Source organism: Ursus arctos, unplaced genomic scaffold (assembly GCF_023065955.2).
Source record: "Ursus arctos isolate Adak ecotype North America unplaced genomic scaffold, UrsArc2.0 scaffold_4, whole genome shotgun sequence".
Taxonomy (NCBI): domain Eukaryota; kingdom Metazoa; phylum Chordata; class Mammalia; order Carnivora; family Ursidae; genus Ursus; species Ursus arctos.
In genome coordinates this window covers 84,935,216-84,953,133 of record NW_026623056.1, presented here as the reverse complement: position 1 = coordinate 84,953,133, position 17,918 = coordinate 84,935,216, and the positions used below count along the sequence as shown (strand labels likewise).

Sequence of the window (17,918 nt, the reverse complement as noted above, 5' to 3'; positions counted from 1 at the left end):
GTTTTCAAGTAGGTGGGTTGGAGATTTTCTTTTTCTCTTTAACCTTATTTGTATAAAAGGCATTTCTCATCTGATTATTCTACAACCAGTACCACAGAGTCACAGAAAGTTCCTTCCCTTTCTCCTTGGGCTCCACGTGGCAAAGGCCGCAATAATTGATTGCGTTTCCCCCCAAAGCCAGCTCACAGCGGAGAGAGGGCCCTGCCCACGGAGATTGCAGGGAGCCCGCCAGGCTCTAATTGCTGCTATGCAAACATCTTAATGGGAACAAATTAAAAGGCGCTCAAGCTAATTATTCTCCACAATAAAAAAAAATAATAATAGTAAACTAATAAAGCTCCTTTGGAAAGGTGATTCTGTATTCCTGCAAACGAGCTGGCTTTCCTTACGCAGAGTGTGCAATTGACAGGGAAATAAAAATGCCACTGCGTACACTAGAGATTATATTTTGGGAATTCTTGTGACTCAGAAAACGCCCCTGCATGCTTATTTAGGGCCATCTGCACACACCTCAGGGCCCGGCCCGCCCTGGCCCCACTTCCCTTCCTCCCTCCTCCTCCGTCCTCCCTCCGTGATCTCCACTTGACCTTCAGCCAGGCTCTGGTTCTCGTTGGGGAATCCTGGCTCCCAGGTGCACCGTGGCCCCCCTCTGAGGCCCGACCTGCCCACGTAGACCAAGTCAGGTTAGGCTCGAGCACGTCATTCACACAGACACGGCTGGCATCGTTTCAAACAGCCTCATCGGTCCCTTCCACGCTTCAACGAAGGCCATGTGGCTTGAAGGAGTAGACGGCAGAGAAGGGCCCTTGGCGCCCATCGCTGCCTTAGATGAGCCTGGACAGCTCCTTCTGCAGGGTCCCTGACAGGTTCTGGACCAGGAGGATGACAGGGAGCCCCCACCACCAGGCTCCGTCAGATCCCGCGCTATTGCTGAGAAGGGTTCCGGTTTGCATGTCAGGTGACAATTAAGTTTCATTGTTGCTTATTAATGAGAAGGACAGCCAACATTAACCAGGTGCTTACAGTGCATCAGGAACTTTGCCACCGTCATCCCTTTTAATAAAAAACCTTATGAGAAAAGTACAGCTCTTAATCTCTGTATGATAATAATAAAAAAGACACATGAAGCAAAGCTGAGTTAAGAAAGCAGCCCAGGCCACAGGGCTGGCGGGAGGCAGAGCCCAGCTGGAATGTCTCTGGCTTACCCGCTCCCATCCTGTGACGCGGTGGCCGGGCTGGCATTGGACACAGCACGGAGTGTAGTAGAGAAGCCCGGGGCTGACTCGGGGTCTTGGCTCCGGGCTGTCTGCATCCTTGCACGGTGATCATCTGCTCCCCGTCCCACCTGTGTAATGAGAGGGCAAGTGCTTGAGACCCTTCGGTTCTGACGTTGTAAGGGAAAGGCATCAGGCAGGCTGAGAAGTTGCCTTCTCTTAATTCTGTGCTGAGTTGCTCAACCTCACCACCATTGACTCTGGGGATCAGGCCATTCTGTGTTAGGGAAAAGTGTCTTGTGTGTTGTAGGACATACGGCAGGATCCCCTGACCTACACCCACTCGATGCCAGTAGCCCCACCTCCCCCAGTTGTAACAACCAAAAATGTCTCCAGATACTGCCAAATGTCCTCTGAAAGATGAAATCACCCCTGTTTGAGAACCACCACTCCAGAGAAACCTTAGGAACCGATGTACTATTGTTGCTCCCCATTTACTTATGGGTCCAAGGAAATAAAAAGATGTGGTAATTCTGACCCTTTCTAACATGTTTGCATCCCCCCCACCTGGTTTGACCCCCGATCCGCCCATCTTCCAAGGCTGATTTAGGAGGTGCATAGAAACTGCCAGTCCATGGGCAGGGGCCTTGAAATTAGGGCGCTCAGCCATATTCCCCGTAATTAAGAGCAGAAAATAAGAGGTACCCACGACTCCAGCCTGCTGAAGACAAGCAAGAAAGAATTGGTAGACTGTGATTACTTTCTAGAAGAAGCCAGGTCTGTTCCCCTGACCTTCAATAGTTTTTCTAGAGCAAAGGAGAGAAAATTAGGTACTCCTGGAACAATGCTTCCAGGTTGCTGTGGTTGACATACACAATGGATGATATTCCGAAGAAGGAAGTCATCCCATAAGAAGTGACGAGAGAGCATTGTGGGAACGTCAAGTTTTATTGAGCAAGCACTAGTATGTAGCATTTTCCAAGGACCAGGCCCTGGGTTAAGTAGACCTACAAATAGGAACTCACATCAGTGTTGTCATCTATACAGTGGGGACATTAGTCTCCTTGTTTTACATAGAGGGGACTGGGGCACAGAGTGGCCACGAAACGCATCCAAGTTCACACGTCTGGGAAGTGGCATGGCCAGATCCGTGCCGTGTCTGTTTTGGGGTCCTGAGTGCTTAACACTAAGCTGAGCATACGTAAGAGATGGTCTTCCAGAAAGCATGTGACCTGGGCATTCATGTCCTTTGGAATAAATTAAAAATGAATGATCTTGTCCTTTAACTACAAACATCAAGGGAAATAGGACTGTGAATTGACGAGAAAAGAGCTCTTCACTGTTTCAAAACCATTTGAAGTACTTGGGTCGCGTTTCTGAATCCTGATTTTGAACAACTCATTTTCTTTCCTTTTTCATATTGGGTTTGTCAGCATGTCTTTGATGAGGACTCTCGATATCTAGAAGAAAGATAATCAAAAAGACGAGGTAAGGATAGCTTCAAGGGCCCAAAGCTCATTGAAGATTGAGTCAAGTTTCAGAAATGCCAAAGCATATTCAATTTCACTTTTCTACGTATAATTTCAAATCCTCTTTGGGAAAATACTTCTTCTGCACCACTGCCATTGCTCCCATAATTTCTTATAGCTGGGTTATGAAAGCCAGTCAATGGGTCTACTGCTCAGTGCGAGGAAGACATTGTGCAAGTTGTAAGTCCTGGGACATGTGTCTGTGGAGAATGCTGAAGAACAGAGAGCAAGGTGTTCCCATATCCCCATCACAGACGTAGATGGACACAGTTTATGTTTGCTTCCTGAAGCCATGGGGCTACCAGAGTGATGCAGTGATGGCCAAGACTTCTAGGGTGCCCATCATGATCTCATGCAACAGGGCGCATTCCAGTTCCAACTATTATTTATTCAATTCATATATGTAGTGCAGTACTTACCAAAATGTAATTCAAGGTTTTCTGTTTATAAATGTATACTCCCAGAGACTCTAAGCGAATTGAGAAATAATCTCGTGTCTCCTTTTCCTCTTTTCCACAGCACCTGGCAAGGTGTGGGCACTAAACAAATGTTGGATAGATGGATGGATGGATGTTTAGGTGGATAGATGTTTGGATGGATGGATGTTTGGATGGATGGGTGGATGGATGGATGGATAGATGGATGGATGCATGGATGGATGCGTGGATGTTTGAATGGATGGATGGATGCATGCATGAATGGATGCATGGATGGATGGATGTTTGGATGGATGGGTGGATGGATGGATGGATGCATGGATGCATGGATGCATGGATGTTTGAATGGATGGATGGATGCATGCATGGATGGATGCGTGGATGGATGGATATTTGGATGGATGGGTGGATGGATGGATGGATGGATGGATGGATTGGTGGATTGGTGGATGGATGGATGTTTGAATGGATGGATGGATGCATGGATATTTGGAAGGTGGATAGATGGATAAAGGGAGGGATGGATGGATGGAGGGATATGGATGGATAGATGGATGGATGGATGTTTAGATGGATGAATGTTTGGATGTTTGAATGGATGGATGGGTGCATGGGTGGATGCATGGATGTTTGGATGGTAGATGGATGGATGGATGCATGTGTGGATGAGTGGATGTTTGGATGGATGGATGGATGGATGGATGGGCAGGTAAACAGATATATGGATAAATCCATCAGCCTTGTGCTTACTGCTGAGTTGTAGAAACCCCAGTTGTATGAACAGAAGAGGCCACAGTAGTCTCTCCAGCCACACAACCACAGCAGGGAGCAAGAAATTAGGACCTCTAATCAGAGTTGGTTCCCCCCTTCACTCCTATGATTAGCTAAGGATAGGAGAGACTATGTGAGGATATTAGGGTAAACAGAAGCAGGCAGCATGGGGCTGGCTCCACCTCTGTCCAAAGGGTGTTGTTGGTGGTGGTGGGTGTCTATTGTGGGAAGCTGAGCAAGTAGGCATGGAGAAGCACATGAGAAAGTGCTTTATTTTTTGAAAGATTTATTTATTTAATTTAGAGAAAGAGAGCAGGGAGGAGGGGCAGAAGGAGAGGGAGAGAGAATTTTAAGCAGACTCTGCTGAGCATGGAGCTCATCACAGGGCTTGATCCCAAGGCCCTAAGCTCACAACCTAAGATCATGACCTGAGCTTAAACAAAGAGTCAAAAGCTTAACAGACTGTGCCACCCAGGTGCCCTGACTGGCTTGTGCTTTTAATTGAATACCTCTGTGGAGAATGAATGTCTATGACCAAGAGAATTTGTAATCACAGGACAGACAATGAGGTCCACTCCATTTCCCACTGGGTTATCTCTAAGACACCAAAGAAAAAACAACGGAAATGATGCCTTCAATTCTTCTGTTACGAACTCAAAAACACCTTTTCTATGGGAAAGCTAAACCATTTGCATCCTGTCCAAAAAAAAAGAACTAGTGGAAAACCGGAAGAGGTTTTGTACATAACGTGCAGCGGATTTGTCCTTAGGGTCTCTGTTTTGCTTTTCTCGGTAAAGTCTCAGGGAGCTGAGACGACACACAGACGGTCCCATGAATGGCTAGCCCAGGGCACTCGGCATGCTTTCTCTATACCTCTCGATTTAGGGGAAAATGTTCTTCGGTGAACTGTTGGGCAGGTGAGGTTATATACGGGTGTTCCCCGTTCCGTTCGGAGACCCTCAGCATCTGTTGGACAACTGTCGTAGCTTGCGCTCCTGACCACACTGACCATTCCCCCAAAGCCCGTCTGCACCTAAATCCCCCTCTGCCAGGCCTAGGGCCTGGTCACATGGACGCACACAGCTTTGCCCACAGACACATCTGCAGCTAGAAGGGATCCTGTCAAGGCCGGGCCTCATTTTTTGTTCCATTCGGGAACATTCCTTAGTGGATCCTTGGTCCAAATAAATGCCTTCTTATATTAGTAATTTCGTTCTTTTCCTTAAGGTTTGTTCGCCTGCTTCCTTTCCCATGGATCTGTTCGTTCAGTCCCCTTTTTAATTTGTTTAGACCACATATCGGGAACTTCTTCTCAGACTAGTCTTTTCTCCTTACTTTTCCCATTTTCTTCACCATGCATTTCACCTTCAGAGATCTTAAATCAGTGGTTCTTAACTAGAGGGTGCGTGTGAGAAGCAAGGGGTAATGTTGCCCCTGGGGCACTTTTGGCAATGTCTAGAGACATTTTCAGTCGTCACAACTGGTGGGGGGACAGGAGAAGTGCACCGGCATCTAACAGGTTGAAGCAAAAATGCTACCACACACCTTACAACGCACAGGACAGTCCTCCCCAGCTACGTAAACAGCGACGAGCTTGAGAAACCCAACCTTGTAATACCACCAGGGTTATGGTTGCAGAGATGCATTTCTACCCTTTATTCCCTCTTGGTGTTTTACTTTCTGGAAAGTGTGACCCCTCCCCCTGAAATTGGGGAGGCAGTTGAGCATGTCTTCAGAGGACAAGTACCTGTAGACAGGTGGATGGAAAACCTGCAAAGTCTCAGAAATTATGCTCACAGAGGTCATCTGGGGATCCCGAGGACTTTCACAGTCTCGTATCTCCTATAAGCACCTTGGTATTATAAAAGAGGATCCTAATCTCTTTACTCTGTGGAGGAGGAAGCTATCCCCTTCAACACATGGTCTGAAGACTAAAGTAAAGACTTTGAGTATCAGAGGAACAGGAAGAAGGCAGATAAAAGACAAGAGAACCCAGTGTAAAGAGACAAGACCAGAGAGCATTTAGAGACACCAGATCACAGGCTGGAGAGAGAAGATAAGGAGAAGGCTGGAGTCCTAGGAGCAAAGCTGGGGGACACCTCCACACCGGTCAGGACAGGGGCCAGATGGCCAACAGGGATGTGCCTAAAACGCAAGAAAGAAGGAATTCCTACTGAGACCAAAAGGTTCCTTTAAGAGAGAAGTTAAGGGTTGGAGGGCAACAGTGGGCATGTGGTTAAGATGCAGCGAACGTGCCTGAAGCAAGGAATAGCCTAGAACACCAGAAAGCATTCCTCCAGGAAGTATATACTTGACCTGCAGGGCAGGGCATTATGGGTCACTGGTACCTACTGGGTGCCAGGCTGCCAGGGGGTCTCCATACATTATCCCCCCTGCCACCCAATGCCTTCTGAGCCAGTATGAGGATGCCGAGTTTGAACGTGAAAACATGGAGGCTCAGAGAAAACAGAAATAAAAATTTAGAATTTAGCAAGGCTAGGAAAGAAAGCCAAGATTACAGGAGCAGTAATCCTAGCTATATCAGGATTATAGCTGAGGCATGTTTATTGCTTTGTACCAAATCATTAATGCGCTGCAATACTTTTATTCTGTTTAGTTATATGTAACACATGAAATCTCCTCTAACTTGAGCTTAGAGCAGGCTGTTCAGCTGACCACCAACTGCCAAAAAAGGAAGGAGGGACGTCAGCTGGAGCAGGGGAGACAGCGGGGAGAGGCTATGCAAGAGATCCATACTGGGGGATGAGTGTGAAAAGCAAACACCCATCCTTTGGTTCATAGATTCGATCATCTGGATTTCAAGTAGAGTGGAAACTATATTTAACAAAAAGAAATTCCTTCCCCACTTCGTATGGCAAGCCAATGAGCTAGGGGTCCACATTCCCTTATCCCCACTCTCTCTGTGTCTATCGTGACTATATAAGCAGGTTCTCAACCTTATGGCCAGCACCCCATTTCCCTTCCCAGCCTCTTCTGCTCCCAGAGCCACGGTGTGCCTGCTTAATGACACTCTGTAAAACATGTTAGCAATGACCCATCAGCAAATGTACTGAAGGGCTGACAAGTGCATGACCATGTATTATAGAACGTGGCCTGGAATACAAAGACGATATGGCCCTACTGTCTAGTAAAGGAGGCAAAGCCCAAGCAGGGGAAAGAGTCAGTGAAAAGCACATTAATCGAATAGCACAGTGCAGATGTAAGAAGCCTCACAAACCAGGAAGATGACTGGCTGCTGAATGAGAAGCAGTGATCTGAGGAAGGCCCCGAGGAGAAGAGGTCATTGAGTCCAGGGCTGGGGAGGACGAAAGAGATGACAGGAATGAGGTGGCCAGTCGAGCTGGTTCAAGAGATGCTCACGGGTAATGAAGAGACCACACCAGTTCACTAATGAGCAGTAAAATGGGAGCCAGATCTTTGAACGCTGAAGCAAGGAGGCTGGACTTGAACTTGCCACCGAGGGGGTTCTAAACTTGGTAATACAGAAGAATCCCCTGCGCGGTCTGTTACAATGCAGATTCCTGGGGCCTCCTGAGAGACCATGAGAGGCCCAAGAATCTGCATTTTAACAGCCCTGTAACCTTGGTGGGACTTTGAGAAACACTCAGTAACAGGAAGCCTTGGACTGGTTTTGATGAAGTCAAAATAGAATCTTCATGAAATTTCAGGGTTTGGCAGAATTTAGCAGAACTTATTTCTACATCTGACAGCTAGCTCCTCCTCTGGAGGGACTTACTCATTCTAGATGGCGAGACTTCTGGTGATTTTTCTCACTCCTATGGACTTTTCTAGTCTGGTCTCTCAGATCATACTTTCTGCTTATTCCGTGTGACTCAAAAACATTTATTTTAAAGTGTATGTCATAGCATTCTAAATATGGGTTCCATATTCTATACTGCTCCCCCAAACTAGACAGTTTCTGGAAAAGCTGTGGGCACGTGGGAATTCCAACTATGAGATGCAAAAGTTTTCCTCATCAGGAAGACTCTGACTGCCTGGGTTTTTTCTGTGTGCGAGTTTTCATTTATCTGTCACATCCCACCCCTTCCCCACCATCGTTGGGCTCAGAACCCAACCTAGAGTCTCCTGAATCCCTGAAGGTGTTACCCACTGGGATGTTAAAAAAAATCCCTTAACTCATTCAAATTTTTGTTCCCTCTGGAGCAGAAAGGAATTTCCTTTTCCACTGGCAAGGTGGCTGGTGTTAAACCAGGACCACGGCAATAGATACAGCTTGCCTGAAATACTTGCGGGGCATCCATGGGGATCCACTCTAACGTGGAACCCTCTGCCTGGGACTCGTAGCCTACACAGAGAAATTTATGGAGAAGGATCCGCAGGAATCTCCCAAAGCCTTGCTATGATTCAAAATGTGGGCTTCGGACCAGCAGCAGCAGCATGACCGGCAAACTTGGTAGAAATGCAGCGTCTCAGGCCCCAGCCCAGACCTGCAGAATCGGTCTGCATTTTCACAAAAGCCCCCAGGGGGTGATTGTGCGCACATTCAAGTCTGAGGAGCATTGCCCTAAATCTCCAAACTGTCCCACCCCCCGGGCCCCCCAGGATTGGGCCTCTCTGTCTCCGGATTCTTGCAAAGACAGAGCGGTGTAATCAGTTACAGGGTGTGGGGTGGGGGACCGGGTGTCACTCCCTCCTGCCTCCTCGCCCTTCTTGATGCTTTCCCAGCGGCTGCACCTGCAGGGCTGTCGCTTCTCTGGGAAGCTTCTTGAAACAGACCCCCCCCACACACACACACCCCACACACACACCCCCCCCCCCGCCTTGCCTCTAGGGTGGGGCTGTACTACCTCTTTTCTCTCTATGAGCCTGGGATGCTGACAGCCTCAGATGGAGGCATCCTGTTTGTCGAAAAATAAACCGGCAGTTAAAGCAGGGTTGCGAGAGCGAGAAAACCACAGGCCTGCGCGCCGCTGATAACGCGGGCAGGCAGCTTTTGCAGAAGTTCCGTCCCTGCAGCGCTCGGCGCACCAGGACCCGCGCCACCACCTCCCTTCCTGTGTTGGCTGCTCCCGTCCCCGCCGTTTCTGCCTGTTGCTTTCTATGCTGCTCGTTCAGTTACTTCACCCATTGCTTTTTCTCAAGGATCCCCTCGCTGCTGCTGCTGCTGCTGCTGGGGCAGAGGGACCGGCTGATGACGCCCTGGGCGGATAGGGGCAGATCCGGGCGGGTGTGGGGCTGAAATTGACGAGCTGTCAGGAAAATGAGAGTTGAGAAGGAGGTGAGGCTGCTTTCTCCTCTGCAGTGTACAACGCTCTGACCCCGCTTTGAGAAAAAACAAAACAAACAAACAAACAAAAGAAAGAAAGAAAAGAAAGAAAGGAAAGAAAAGAGAAGCAAAAAGCAATCCAGATGAGACCAGTAATACCAAAATCTTGTGTAAAAGCAACCCCAAAGTCCAATATCCAGATTGTTTTCTTTCTTGGAGTAAACTGACCTGGCCTGATTCCATGCGGTGAATAACTAGTTACGAATCTTCCCCTTTTGGGGGATATTAAAAGCTCTTTCCCCATTTGCCTGTTATCAGATAAGCAAAGCAGATGAGAAGTCAGTGGGTAACCACAGGTACAACCACAGTATTCGCTGGAAACCAAAAGACTTGACCCTCCAAGGCAAAGGGTGTAATTGAGAATTAACCTGAAAATAGTTTCACACAAGCTATAAAACTCTGTGTGCTCAAATCAGTAATACAGACTTCTCTGTGCACGAAAAGAACCCCCCCCCCCACAAATCTCTCCAATCACAGAAAATGGTTCCTATTGGCCTTGACTCGCAGCAGAGCAGGGAGAGGCCGCTGTGAACCACAGGGGTCTTGATCATTGCTGGGGCCTCTCTAGCTGGCCATACTAAGCTTCTCTTCCTGAAGCTTCAAACTGGCTTCTGTTCTTCTTCTTTGTCCAAAAACACAGGGTAGAAACAGACCATATGCCTCCCTTAATCTTTCTGTGTCCATGATGAATAACTACCCTGGGGGGATAAGAATTGAGCTTATTTTTTAAGGATTTCCAGAGAGGCATATCATTTTCCCATTTCCTCCCTTAGAAACTTCTTCAAATTTGTAAATTCTCCTGCCAAGCAGTTCCTCGTGGGGAATCACTCCTCACACTCTGCTTTGCAAGCCTATCTTCCCATTTCTGTGACCCTTTATTCTTTATCTCGTGCATGCCTCCTGCTGAAGTGCCGTGTTCTCCTAATTAAAGCTGCTTTGCTAGAGCCAAGTAAATAAAAGGCCCCATACATTTGGGCTAATCCAGGTATAGACTCAAATAATAAATAACTCAATTTTATGACGAAATAAAGGAGTAAGAATTCAGGTCAAAGGATGATTCATTCTTAGGGAAGGAGGAGAGGATGAGCCAAGGCTAGCATGAGCCACGTATAAACAGTGAAGTTCACGGTCGATTGGGACTGAAGGCCGCCTCGTAAGACCAGTATGGAGCACATGGGAAGCACCATGGGAGGACCCGCTGCTCGGCCCGTGGAGGGCCAGGCCACGGAGAGCTTCGAATACACTTAAGAAGGAGCTTTCTGTCGTGGGCAGTTGCTCGAATTGATGCAGGATTAGTTTCATGACCTTGCAGACCTCATTGAAATGCCCTCTATGAACGTCGTTCTCATTTAAACAGGCTCATAAACAAACGAATACAAAGATTGCAAAGAGAAAATAATAAATCTGATTTTAACTATATATTCCGGAATTTGCACACTATCCTCTCAGCGTTCTTCCAAGTAGCTCCCCACGCACACTGCCGGCATCGCAATAGCTCTGTCGTGACTATAGCAGTTTGCGAGGTGCTCTTTTGAAAGGACTTTAGTGGTCAGTTTATGGGCTCGAGGAGCAGAACAGCCTCCTGACTTGGAGCTCGCACTTCATTTTTGACCAAGATTAGCCTTCCCAGGCTTCATTATCCTTATTTATCACTAGTTTTGGTCTTACATGGCTCTCGCGGTTTCTAACAATCAACTCTGTTGCTGACATTCCAGACACCGGGAGTATTTCTGAGGCGATGCCCCAGCCTGGAGAGCTCTCCTGAAAAAGAGTTAGCAACTGGGTGTTGAGAATGTCAGCATTGCTGGAAACATGCAAAGTAGCAAATCCGCCTACGGCGCCTCAGGAGGGTTTAAAAAGTCATCATCGAGTTGCAGCAATGCCTGGTCAGAAACAAAACAAAACAAACAAACAAAAAACAGCCAGCCTGAATTTATAATGTACCCTCTTTACCTCTAGGTCCGGTGCACTGGGTGGGAATGAACTTTATGACTGATCCTCGCTCTTTGAAAAGTTAAAAGAAAAAAAGATGCAGAGAGTGAATTAAAACTCTGCGATGCGAAGTCCTTTGGGAAATGCTAAGAGATCTATTCTGACCTCAGACATGTTCTAATTGTTAATAGCAGGCAGATTAATACATCGTGTTGTATCAGGATGCTGCTGTGGCTACTTTAATAGAGAGATTCCGAATTACTGGGGCTTGAACAGGTAAAAGTGGGCTCCTCTCTCTTGTAGAGGCTGGGAAGGTTGGGGTGGCATTGTCCTAACCACAAGGAGCAGAGTGGTTAGGACATCATCTACCCTGATGATCTACCCTCCACAATGCCTGGCTCTTACCTCATGGCTCAAAATGGCTGCCCCAGACCCCAATACCATGTCCACCTTCCAGCCAGCCAGAAGAGACAATACAGAATGGGAAGATCTACTCTTTCCCTTTAACGGCAGGCTCTGAAATTTGCCCACAACACTGCTGCTGGAAGGCCATTGACCAAAACCTAAACAAACAGGAGGGGATGCCTAGCTGTAAAGGAAGCTGGGAAGTGTGGTCTTTTGCTGTGCAGCCATGTGCCAAACTAAAAAAATATATTTAAAATTTATATATATATTTATATTTAGTATATTAATTTATAGTTAATATAAATATAAAGATATATAATATATGACATATATACATTTAATATAAATATATTTGCTATAATAGATCTAATCCAACCTATAGTAAAACATTTGATTTGGTATTTAATTATTTTAATATGTGAAATATAATATATTAATATTAATTATAATAACACAATAGAAATAGATTAATGTATAAATTGTAAATATATTAACATATATTAAAATCATAATTATGCTCATTATTAATATAATATACAATAATATAATATATCTCACCTAATGTAGAACTACATGATTAGGGCCTCCTGGGTGGCGCAGCCGTTACGTGTCTGCCTTCGGCTCAGGGCGTGATCCCAGAGTCCTGGGATCGAGCCCCACATCAGACTCCTCCCCTGGGAGCCTGCTTCTTCCTCTCCTACTCCCCTTGCTTGTGTTACATTTCTCGCTGTGTCTCTCTCTGTCAAATAAATAAATAAAATCTTAAAAAAAAAACTACATGATTAATTTATTAATTCTGTATAAATAATATATATTTCATAAAATATTAAATATAATATTTTATTTTCTATGTATGTTACCTCCATGTACAAAACAATGTGTCATCCCTATGTACACACAGGACCCCCTGGCTCCCACAGATACTCACCTGGTTCCTACTCTCTTCCGTCCATCCTTAGTCATATGCACTCCTCAGCAGTCCCCTCTGGACCAAGGGATGCTGACCCTGTTTCTGAGCATCGTCCCCCCACCTTTTCCTCATACTCAGGCTCCCGTCCCATCTGCATCAGGTGCATTTGCACGTGGGGAGCAACTGGCAGAGAAAGCAGGGCTGCTGGGCTGGGACACAAAGTGCAGGGAGGCCCTGCTTTAGCCCCAGACCCCTCGGGTCAACTGGAAACGTGTGAGCGCCCATGGCTTCTCTGTGGGAAGGGGAGCCTGTCCCTTGCAGCCCACCCTGCTTGCGAGCAGCTGCTGCCCACCAGCCTGATCTGTCCGGAGAGGGAGAGAGAATTACAGGAGAAGGGGGACTGTTTGGGGGTGAAGGCCTGCTCCCCCTTCCTCCAGCAAGGACACAGGAGTCGTAATGCATTTCACGTTTACATCATCTCCAAAGAGCCGATGGCTCCCTTTCAGGAGTTTTGAGGGCTGGTCGTTAAACACAGCCATCATTCAAAATGAGATTATATAAACTTAGAGCTCAACAGAGGATTTTACAACAAAGGTAATAAATACAGGAAACCCATCACTGCCTAATTATTCTTCTGTGGTTTACAATGATCTATGCTTTTGGGGTTATTTACCCCTGTTGTCTCTAAATGGTGGAAACACCGCATCACCGAGAGCTGCTGTGGTTGAAACTGTACAGGTCAGTAGCGATCGCCGAAATCTGCAAATGTGATCTCGAGGTCTTTTGTGCAGGAGAGCTGGCTTCGAAACTTCCCGAGCCCTCGCTGGTTTAAAGCGAGGAAGGAGCCAACTCCTGAGGCTCTGACATCAATTACATTTCAGGCCATCCTAGGTGGGGCCAGACGGGGCACCAACAGACTCCGTCAAAAGCAAGGCCAAGAGGGAGCCCCTCCTGCGCCCCCACTCTATCTCTTGCCAGCCCCCCTGAGCGTACGCAGACTCTTCAACTCTGTCTATCCTGTCCCAAGGCAAGCCACACCTCCTTCCTTAAAGCCGCTGGTAGACCACGGAGCCACCAAGCAGCTCCCTGGGGGAAAGTTACTATTATCTAGATTCCCTGCCAGCTCCCCGTTAACCTGTGTCCAGTTTTTATTAGACAGTGACCCCCCAGCGAGCTGCTTATGATACGTAGGTTGATGGTGTTGCAGATTAATGACACGTATCTCTCTGTGATCTGTGTGTTGGGGGCCCTCTTTGCCACTCCTGGAGCTCTTGTCAGCCTCTTAGGTGGGAACTCCCACTTGCTGGAAACATTGAGAAAAATGGCACTGAGCCTCTTCTTACCTCTGTCCCCCTCTGCCCTGTGGGAGGAGAAGCGCATGCAATGGGAGAGACTGGGGGGAGTGTGTTCTCCTCTGCTCCTGTCTTCTTGGTGGATGCCCCAGGGAGGGTCTGCCTTCCGGAGGTCCTGCCCCTTCCCCCAACTAAGCCCCATCTCAGGGCTTAGCAGGGGTGAGACAGGGCAGGCTCTGTGGCTGGCTGTGGGCTCCCTGGGGTCCTTTCCAAGGTTCTCACTCAGGTGGAAACTGGAGGAAACCCCGGTTGTAATCTTCTGTCCTCAGAGTATTCTCCAACCCATCTCTTCAAGCAAAATGCCTTATGTTTCCCTTTGATTCTAGGGAGTATTTCTCAGTTGCTTTGGAGCTGGAAGCGGGGAGGGCAGTACCGTTCAGGTTGGTGTATTTCTATGTCGCTTACACACACAAACACGCAGAATACTCACTATGGTGCCCTGTTTGAGTTGTTATATTTTGAATTTCTGTGATTATTGCTTATTCCACAAATAGCAAACAAAATTTGTCCAATAGAGAAAAAAACACATCCATCCCTGGACCACCTCGTTTATTTATAGTTACTTGGTTCATGAACACTTACATAGCACTTGCTGCATGCCAGATGTTGTTCTGAGTACTTTGCAAAGAACAACTCGTGGAATCCTCAGAATGATCCTTCCATGCTAGATGCTATTATTAGCCCCATTTTGCAGATGGGGAAACTGAGGCACAGCATGGTGCCCAGAATCTCGAGTTCCAACTCAGACCGTCTGGCTCCAGGATTCAAGCCCACTTTGCTTAAGCGTAGCCCCAAAGCCAAGGGGCTCTGCCATGCATGGAACTTTCTCTTGAGCAAAGACTGTGGCTTCAGGAATCCCAAACTCCCCTCCAAGCATTCCCGGTTGCCATGGCCATTGGCAGCCTGGAGGCTCCCCAGTGGACTTGTTCCCCACACCCGTCCAGATCTAGGAAGCTTTCTGATGAGTCAGAGACAAGACGGAGCCCCAGTTTTGTGGAGGGGATTAGCAGAAGGAGGAATGAGGGGCCCCCACCACCCTCCTCAAAGGCCACCAACGGCGGCTTGGGTCAGAACCTTCCGTGAGCTTCGTGGAAACAAAGTGCTCTTTCAAAAGTTGTAGACAAATTATATTTCCAAAAAAGAGTCACTATTTCAAGGGCCTGATTTAAGGCATCTACAGGCTCAATTAATTGGGTGACTTCTTTGTTTTTAAATCTGATTTCCACCCACACGTCGGCCTAGCCCACGGTCCTGACTGCACTCTGAAACAGAGACCGATCATGGGGTGAGAGGAAGAAGTCGGGGCGTGGGTAGGTGACGCTAGCAACTTCGTCTTCTCCATCCTCAAGACGGCGGCGAGACTAAGAAAGCCACCAAGGCCAAGGGCCTGTTCTCTGCCTAACCAAAACCCCCACAGGCCTCTTGGCTTTAACTTTCGCCCCCCAGTTCTGGCCTCTGTGAAGAGCCCCCGAGTCCATGCTTGCTTTGCTCTCTTGCTAGAGCACTTTAGGGACATCCTTCAGAAACGGGACTCATTCAGTCTTTCTTCGGGTGCCACTTTCTAAATGAGGGCAAACCAAACCCAAACACCAAACCACTGTGTTTTCAACCGGGCGCCCTATCAGCCCGGGATTCATCGCCACGCCCTTAAATGTCAGCTCTGTGATGACACACGCCTAAGAGATCATTCTGTGTTTCCAGGCTCCAGGAGGGTAGGTCTAGGAGGAGAGGACAAAAACTTTTTTTAGAGAAAGACAAATGTATGCCAGTTCTCTTTAAAAACCCCTGGCCACCCTTAAGGCCTTAGAGAATAATCCTTTTTTCAGTTTTTTCTTGGCTTTATCTGTAGTATTGAATCATTTGGGGGAAGGGCATGACTTGCTTTCAAATTTTCGATGTTTGAAAAATCTGCAAGTAGGAAACTGTAGGGTCCTGGACAAGCCCTCCGATGCCTGAGATGGTGCAAAGAGCCCATCATTGGCTCACAGTTCCCTACTTTGTCATGGAAATGACATCTTCCAGGATAGCAGTCTTCTGCTAGAAGTCCGGACCCTGCAGGAGGAAGCTGGTGCTGGATGCCAGCAAAGGGGCAAAGGAGCTCCCCAGGGAGTCCCGTATGCAAAGAGCCACAGGAACTGTCCCTTTGTCCCGGCGGTGCCCTGGGCTTCCACAGCTCTGGGTTTATGATTAACCAGGCAAGAGGCGGGCTGGCATGGTCCATCCCCTTCCCTGGATGGGTGCCGGGAATAGGAGCTTACTCATGTTTCTAGGGTGTGGGGCTGTACGGTATGAGCCCATCTGACCTGCCAAGGCCCTGGGGACTCAAGAAATTGTATCGTATTTACTCACTGCAATCCCAGGGGCTTGATCTCCCGACCCTGAGATCATGACCTGAGCTGAAATCAAGAGTCAGACGCTTAACCGACTGCGCCACCCACGAGCCCCCTGCAAGTTGACAGTCTCATACTGGGCCTCTTGTAGACACAAAAGAGGACCAGGTAGCTTTTGCCCGCATGAGTTACAGGACCGCTGGGGACTAGAGACAGATGCACACGGAAGAGCTGGGTGGCATCCTCAAACCACATGGGATTGAACAAAATACACTGTAATGCTAGAGTATTTCAGGAGACTGGCAAGTCACAGTGGAGCTGGAGCCATTACAGAGGCTTCAAGTGAAGTCAGGATTTAAGCAGTAAGAGGAGAGCAGGGGAAAGTAATACAGGAAAGGGGAACAGCATCTGCAAGGCAGAAGGAGCTGAGTGCATGGCTGGGTATGATGAGTTGATCACTTAGACTAAAAGCGGAATATGGTGTTGGAAGGTAAGGATGGACTGGTGCCCCCGGTCTAGATTAGTCTAGGCCAGTCTAAGCCAGGTAGTTGAACTTCACCCCCAAGGCAGTGGAGACCTATGGGGACTTGAGCTAGAGGTGTCCTGGTGAAGCTATTCCCTGCTTCCTTTCAAATGCTAAAGCAAACCAAGCTACCCTATTCAGACAACAAAAGCTGGGTCAGGGTCCTTGGAAAGCCAGCCCTGGGCTAAGTCCTAGGGCCCCTAGACACTAAGATAAGCCCCTGTCCCTTAGGGGCCCTTGGTCTCATGCAGATTCACTGCAGACAGTTGAGCAGGTTGCGCACTGTGCAATGACAACCAGTTGAGGGGACGATGGAGGCTGAAATCCAGTCTAGGCTCCACTTGCCAAATCAAGAGTCACGGCATGGCGTATGGCCGCCTAGAGGATGAGATGCCTTCTCCAAAGAAAGGGATTATCCATTCACCACGCTGTACATCCGCAGGCCTACGTATGTCTAGAGTGCCTTTATCTCGTCCTCTCATTGAGTAGTAATTAGGGCAATATCAGATCACCCTAATAATCAAAGTACTCATCAGGCCTGCAGGGGGGAGCTTTCTTCATGATGTAAGTGTTAGTTTGCTAGGGCTGTCCCAGTGAAGTGTCACAGCCTGGGAGACTCAAACAACCGAAACGTACTCTCTCCCAGTTCTAGAAGCCCAAAGTCCAAAACCAAGGTGTCAGCCAGGGTTGGTTTCTTCCCAGGGCTGCAAGGGAAGCATCTGTTCCAGATTTCTGTCCTTGGTTACAGATGGCTGTCCTTTCCCTGTGTCTGCACACCACCTTCCCTCTACACGTGCCTATGTCCAAATTTTCACTTTTAATGAGGACATTAGTCATACCAGATTAGGACGCAGCCTCATGACTTCATTTTAACTTGATGACCTCTGTCAAAGACCCTATCTCCAATGGAGGCCACATTCTGGAGAACTGGGGGTTGACACATCAACATATGAATTTAGGAGGGGACATGATTCAGCCCATAGCAATAAATTATACTATCCATATGATTCATTTGACTTAATATAGCTGTTCCATGTCTGAGGCTTGTGGGTCACCCCGCCCCCGGTCCGCTCCCACATCCTCCTTTAGAAGGGAAACAGCATCCTAGGTGAGCAAAGTTGCAGGGTCTGGGCCTCTCACCTGTTTAAGCTCTTAAGGCCTGAGTCTGTATCTTCATCTTTGTGTGAGTGTAACCGGTTGCCAGGGT

At 47.7% G+C, this 17,918-nt stretch overlaps 1 protein-coding gene across 3 annotated transcripts in view; it reads left to right on the top strand.

Annotated features, from left to right (window-relative positions):
• Positions 1-17,918, top strand: part of RUNX1 (RUNX family transcription factor 1) — a 243,627-nt gene that overhangs the window by 12,795 nt on the left and 212,914 nt on the right. The gene's annotated exons all lie outside the window — the stretch shown is intronic.